The sequence below is a fragment of the Oncorhynchus clarkii genome, chromosome 6, assembly GCF_045791955.1.
Source record: "Oncorhynchus clarkii lewisi isolate Uvic-CL-2024 chromosome 6, UVic_Ocla_1.0, whole genome shotgun sequence".
Lineage (NCBI taxonomy): Eukaryota > Metazoa > Chordata > Actinopteri > Salmoniformes > Salmonidae > Oncorhynchus > Oncorhynchus clarkii.
The window spans coordinates 11,298,937-11,306,762 of NC_092152.1; positions in this window are offsets into that span (position 1 = coordinate 11,298,937).

The window sequence follows — 7,826 nt, forward strand, 5'->3', positions numbered from 1 at the left end:
AGGATAAAAAAGAAACTGAATGGAAGTAAACACAGGCAAAATAATAGAGGATAACCTGGTTCCGTCTGCTTTCCACCAGACACTGGGAGATGAATTCACCTTTGAGCAGGACAATAACCTAAAACACAAGGCCAAATCTACACTGGAGTTGCTTAGTAAGAAGACTCAATGGAGCACAGATTCAAATCATCAGAGGACTCATCATACATGAGCTGGCTGTCACTGTTTTGTTGCGACCCGGTCTCGATCCTTTCCCACAGAGAGTCTCATGCATGTTGTCCACATATTCCAGAATAATTCAAGATAGGAGTAAGATATGCATTGACAATGAAGGGGCACAATGGGTAAACAGGGGTTTATGATTGAAAACACCAACAGTAGTGGTGTGGCCTTGGAGCAATGCACCAGCTATTCCCTAGAGATGGATGGATAAAAATACAAATCAATTAATAAAAGGCAGTCGATTGATATAATTGCATCTGCCAAGTAAAGAAACTGTAATTATGATTCCCTCAAATGGAGCAGAATGAATGCATGTTTGTAGGTGTTGGCGGATCACTGAGTGTATCAGCCCACTGAAAAGAATGTGTCGCACCGGCTGATCAAGCGCTGACAACAGGCATCGTTTGAATAAAGGAGTTGCCGCTCGAGTTGTGTGCCTTAAGGGAAAAGAGTAGCCCGAAGCCTTGCCTTGCCTTTTCACAAGCGATGCTTCCCCTGTCCTTCCATCCATTCTTCTGGAGACCCAGTGAGCTGGAGGGGGGGAGGGGTTATTGGTAGTCTCCCTGTTGTTGGATGCTGACCTTCGTCCTAGCCAAGCACTTGCAATCCCTCTCTAATGGCTGCCTTAATTTTTTTTTATTTTACCTTTATTTAACTAGGCAAGTCAGTTAAGAACAAATTCTTATTTTCAATGACGGCCTAGGAACAGTGGGTTAACTGCCTGTTCAGGGGCAGAACGACAGATTTGTACCTTGTCAGCTCGGGGGTTTGAACTTGCAACCTTCCGGTTACTAGACCAACGCTCTAACCACTAGGCTACCCTGCCGCCTCGGCCATTATAAATCTCTATCTTTCAGGCTGTATCAGACACAGCCCACAGTGACAGCCCACTGAGCTTTTCCCAGATAGAACTCTACAAGTGCAGATTGCCCAGATTTATTCTCGTATTTCGCTCAATCAAGTAGAATGTAATTTCTCCTCCAGTGCGAGAGATAGACACGTGCTGGGAATTGTGTTGTATGGTTATGACATGAAGACACGGCAACTGGGCTGTTTATTAATATATCAGGCAATATAGTGGGGCCAGACAGCTGGATCACAGGTCAGACAGCCTCTAATGGTATTCTGATCTAAACAGCATATAGAGATGGGTCGCGTCCCTTCATTCCAAACTAATATCAGACCTGGGTTCAAATACTATTTGAAGTCATTTTGAAATACTGAATCTGGGCTTGATTGAACTTTCCTGGCACATAGGAACCAATAGAATAATCACCAAACTCCAAAAGTATTTGAAAGATTGAATCCAGGTCTGCCCGACATGCTTTCATCATGGCTGATGTGACGCCAATCCTCTTAGAGGAAAGGCTAGAGGGAGGTCAGCAAATACCTACAACCTAAGTTCATCCAATGACCTTTTAAGTGAGTACCACGTTGGCAAACTGCCGTCCTATGCACATACAAAGTCGAAATTGGGCATCGGAGACTGGCTTTATGTAAAGCAGTCAATACAACAAGGTATCTAGTCCCACTAGACACGTTGTTAATGGTTGTTAGTGGTCGTTAATTGTACCCCTGCCGTTGTTAAGACCTCGATCTCCATCCTTGTAAATGGACGTTATGCGCTAACTAGGTATTGACCAATGTTTGACTTTCTCAAACAGACTTAGGGGAAGGGAGACAACAGATGAGCTCTGATTTGATCTCTAAAGTTGTGGTGGCTACATTACCATATTGATTGTGTGTGTGTGCGTGCGTGCGTGCGTGCGTGCGTGTGTGCGTGCGTGTGTGTGTGTGCGTGTGCGTGGGTGTGAGCGTACACATGCATGAATGTGTGTGTATGTGTGTGTGCATGCGTGCATGTGTGTGTGTGCACAATGAAAGGTGTGCAAACCTGCGGGAAAGAGTGATTGATTACACAAGTGTAAAAGCTCTCTTGTGTCTCCACAGGGAAAGAGCTTCGGCCCGCTCCCTCAGCAGCTCTAAGCCAGAGGAGCAGGAAATCGATGGCTAAAAGACATTCATGATTGACTGGATTCAGCATGCATGTATGTCCCCCCTGACAACAGAGGTCATAGGTTCGTCAATGTTGTGCTTAATGACGTCTCTGAAGCTCTGGGTTGCAGCCTTTTCGTTCCTTTCAGTAGGAACGCATTGATAACGTATGGGGAGGCTTTAGTAAATATTGGTCAGAGCAGCAAATCCCAGGTTTATGAAACCTGACAACAGAAAACACTGGGGAATTTAATACACCATGTAGCCTTGCAGCTGCTGATTGACAAACCAGCCAGCCAATCACAGAGCAGATTAAAGTCAAAGTTGACCACACTTCTTTGCCACTGAGCAGCCCTATTGCCGCACACTACGTCCAACGGGCTGCTACTCCCCTCGGTCACTGAGAGTGGTGAAACGGTGCGGTGTGGCCCACCTGAGCGACAGACACACAGGATCCTGGAGGAGTTTGAGTGTATAGCGCCTCCTCTCGGAACACTGTGCTATCAGTGATCAGGCACCCTGGCAGACAGCCATTCAGAGTGTGTGCTCGTGTTCTAACACACATACAAATGCTCACTCACTTCCCTGAATGTTAAATCTTCGCTCAAGTTCATCCATAATAAATTAGAACCTATTTAGGAAGAATCTGAAAGTCAATAAGCAGACAAATTAAAATAAATGAGTGTGGGGGAAAAAATCGCTCTGCTTAATAATTTAAGAGTCAGTGGCAACATAGAATGCAAGTTTGATCACTTCTGAATTCTGTAACTCGGTCAATTAGAACATCTGTGTGTGCCTGCCAGATTTATCTTGTTCATAACCAAGAATTAGAGTTAGCATCTGTTGAGCTAGATCAATGACAACGGGTCAGGACATGGAGAAACACATAGGGCCTGATGTCCAACATGCTGCTTCTAAGACAACACACATGTTTAGGTATTGTGGCATTCTGGGTTAGGGAGATTACGCTAGGATTACCATAACTACAGTAAACAGGTTCAATAGTGTGGACATCTACGCAACGCGCGCCAAATGTTGTTTGGATCAACATTAGCCATCTGAACAGGAGACACTAATAACCTCATAGATATGTGTGAATAGATACTCCCGAGTGGCACAGCGGTCTAAGGCACTGCATCTCAATGCAAGAGGTGTCACTACAGACTCTGGTTTGATTCCAGGCTGTATCACAACCAGAAGTGATTGGGAGTCCCATAGGGCGGCGCACAATTTGCGCAGGGTCGTCTGGGTTAGGGTTTGGCCGGTGTAGGCCGTCATTGTAAATAAGAATTTGTTCTTTACTGACCTGCCTAGTTAAATAAATAAAATAAAAATAGGTCGTTGTCCCAAATGGCACCCTATTCCCTTTATAGTGCACTACTTTTGACCAGGGCTCTATGAGTCCTGGTCAACAGTAGTGCACTATGAAGGGAATAGAGTGCCATTTGGGATGCAGGCTAGAAGTCATCAGGAAGTGGATGATCACCAGGAGGATAGCGCCAGTCATGCTCTATTGCAGAGCTGCAATAGATGCCCATCACTAGCTGAATGAACACAGAGCCAGCAGATTCACAGATATAGACACAGATATGCAATACAACCACTCTCATGCACACACATGCACACACATGCACACACACACACACACACACACACGCACACATGCACACACACACACACACACACACATGCACACACACACACAGAGAGAGACAAGCATACACACGGAAACTAGGCCAGTCCTCACCATCCCCAGCTTCTCTGCAGACTCCGTGGGTAGATACCCACCTGGGTAAGGTCGGCATCCGCTAGATTTGGCTAGGGCGGTTAAGGCTCACTACACATACTACAGTACTTACTATGCCTATGATGTGTGGTTGTCCCACCTAGCTATGTTAAGATGAACTGTAAGTCGTTCTGGATCAGAGCATCTGCAAAATGGCTGAAATGAGTGAGCGATCCACCCAAAACAACAACAAGCTTCTGTGACGTCCAAGCCTCCATTTTAAAACATGCATTTACAGAGTGAAACCAATCACATAGGAAATATGATGGACAACAAACTAGCCTACACAATGCAGAATAGCAATGAGCAAAAGAACAAGAAACAAGTGTTGTTTTCAACATGTTTTACTTCATTGATTGCTGCGCTCCATCTCGTCAGGAACCCTGGCATCTGAAAACATCAAACAGAATCATTCAAATTAACCCTCCACTGAGTTCACCTTGCCCAATCAATCAATACGCAGCACATGTTCTGTTCCGGACAACTTCCAATTACATTCCCTAAATTGCATATATGAGTGTTCTTCAAAAACCAGCAGCACGGTAGAGGCCTCACATCACATCAGCTGTGCAACCACACACACACACACACACACACCACTCACACACACACACACAGAGACACAGACTAACAGAGACACACGCACAACACTCTCGTGTGTGTGTGGATTATGAAGATTTCCACTGATTAAAGCGGGCTAAGCAAACTGACAGCAGATGTTGGGAGAGGAGAGAACACATCGCTGCTGTGTGTCCTGTATGGTTAATCCAGCTGTTTGGTCATCTCCCATTTCACTAAACCAAAATCAGAGACAACAGTAAAGGCAGTCATCAGGTCCACGCCAGCTAAGGCGGATAATGGGGCAGTATACAGAAGGGTTCAACCCAGAGGAGGAACACAATGTACAGTATAGCCCAATATCTCTAGTAGTGGATGCTGCTCAGAGGAGGAAGAGGAGGACCATCCTCCTCAGTGAATTTCATAAAAATGTAAATAGTGAAACATTAAAAAAGTACTAAATATATTTACATCAACAAATAGTTGATTAAAACACACTGTTTTGAAATGAAGGTCTACAGTAGCCTCAACAGCACTCTGTAGGGTAGCACCATGGTGTAGCTGGAGGACAGCTAGTTTTTGTCCTCTGGTTACATTGACTTTAATACAAAACCTAGGAGGCTCATGGTTCTCACTCCCTTCCATAGACTAACACAGTAATTATGACAACTTCCGGAGGAGATTTTGGTTTTATTCATTTATTGCCAATGCGGGCCCAGGTGTAACTGCTAAACTGGTTGCTGACTGTACACTGTACTGCGTGATTGTAGCGGGTTTACTAACGCGCCAGTTCTAGTCGCTATGACAATGAAGGTAGGCTGTGTGTAATGGTTAGCAGTTATGATATGAAGGTTTGGCTTGGAAAGGTTTTTTCGCCTAATCACGGACAACTGATGTGTTGTGCATTTCAGTTCACAAGCAAAGCGAAAAGGGGAGAGGAGGAGAGCGCGTAGATGTAAGAAGGAAGAAGGATGTGAGAAGGAGCAAAATGAGCATGCTGTTTGTATGTGGCTGCTATGTAAGTGAACTGTGTTTGCGTGTGATCAAGGGTGTATTCATTCCGTGGATTCTGTTGAACATTTTTTCTTAAGCAGAAGCAAACGCAACAAAACGGGGATAAACATACCAGAATTTGTCCAATATAAACTCTTGTTTGCAACTGTTGGACTAATGATTACACCCTAGATCAGCTAGATGCAGGCAAGAGTGTGCAAGGAGGTATCGAATGTGTAATTGTCTGTCACCTTGATTACGCTAACTTTTCTCTCGACCTGTGCACCTACATTATAAACTTTCATTCGTAGGCTAGATTGTAGCAACTTCATGATGGGTATTGGGAAAATTCTAGTATAATTTAGTAGTCTGAACCTATTGATGTTACATTGAGCTGGGTGAATGGAATATGAATGACAGTCATCCAATATGAATGACAGTCCTCCCTCATCTTAAACGTCACCAACTGCTACATATCGCAAGTAACAACATATGCCATTTAGCAGATGCTTTTATCCAAAGCAACTTACAGTCATGCGTGCATGTATTTTTCATATGGAGGGTCTTAGCAGAAATCAAACACATGCTCTACCAACTGAGCCAACATTTCCATCCAAGTAGCCAAGCCAATATCACCTCAGATGTCATTTTAGAGTAACTGTGAATGTGAGGTGCTCATTTATCCTGTTTGGGAGATAACTCCTAATCTGCCCAGTGGCAGCATGCAGGTCTGGCCCAGTCTGGTAGAGAGAGGACAGAGGACATGTCAAGCAGGTTGAATGAGTCCTGACACCATGCCATTGCCCCAAGGCAGGACACAGGCAGGTGTCTGGCAGGAGCATTGGCCAGCTGATAAGGGAGAGCAGGAGAACAACTGATATGGGAGAGCAGGGGCAAGCTGATATGGGAGAGCGGGCCAGGACATTGTGTAGAATATGTATTGTATAGTTGTAGGGCTGAGGGTTGAGAGGTGATAGACAGACAAGCAAACACACTTCAACATTAATTTCCCCATTGCACCTAGATGAGTGCATATTTTAGCCTCACCATATACTTTTACACTGTAATACCACTAGCTAGCTGAGATAGCCCTGTATCACTTTCTGTGCTGTGTTGTAATGTGGAAATGACTGTCTGTGTAATGGAGAAATGGCTATCTGTGTAAAGGGGAAATTACTGTCTGTGTAACAGGGAAATGACTGTCTGGTAATGGAGAAATGATTGTCTGTGTAATGGGGAAATGACTGTCTGTGTAATGGGGAAATGATTGTCTGTGTAAAGGGGAAATGACTGTCTGTGTAATGGGGAAATGACTGTCTGTGTAATGGAGAAATGACTGTCTGCGTAACAGGGAAATGACTGTCTGTGTAATGGGGAAATGACTGTCTGTGTAATGGGGAAATGACTGTCTGTGTAATGGGGAAATGACTGTCTGTGTAATGGGGAAATGACTGTCTGTGTAATGGGAAATGACTGTCTGTGTAATGGAGAAATGACTGTCTGTGTAATGGGGAAATGACTGTCTGTGTAATGGGGAAATGACTGTCTGTGTAATGGGGAAATGACTGTCTGTGTAATGGGGAAATTACTGTCTGTGTAATGGGGAAATGACTGTCTGTGTAATGGGGAAATGACTGTCTGTGTAATGGGGAAATGACTGGCTGTGTAATGGGGAAATTACTGTCTGTGTAATGGGGAAATGACTGTCTGTGTAAAGGGGAAATTAATAACACGTACATCCGAATGATCCAAACTAACACCATAACTCTGGCTAAGTAAGTTTACTGTAGAAGTATTGAGTTGGCTTTATGGTATGTATGTAACGGCTTTATGTAACGCCTCATTAAACAGTGGACTTGTGGATTCTAACCAGCAACCTAATGCTGATAATGACACATAAGTATAGTGTTCTACTACATGAGGGGGGGAGGGGGGGGGGGGTCAGTGTCTTTATAGTGGAGCCAATTAACCATTTAGTACATATGTCTATTGAAGTATGGAGCGTGTCCAGGACCAGGCTGTCTGCTCTGGCTAACAAACATATACCATGTTATTTACTCTGTTGACCTGCTCTTATGTGTGAAAGCATTATAATGTGCTGCTGTTGTCTGTGGGGTGGGTGGGTGGTTCAGGGATGGGGCACAAATTAGCTGCGAGGTCATAACGCTGTGTGGCTTGACACAAGTAGTCATTAGCTAGCTAAGCGTGGGGCGCTAGCTGGCGCAATAGCTAAACACACAGAATGTTTATCTGTCTGGACGGCACTGAGTCC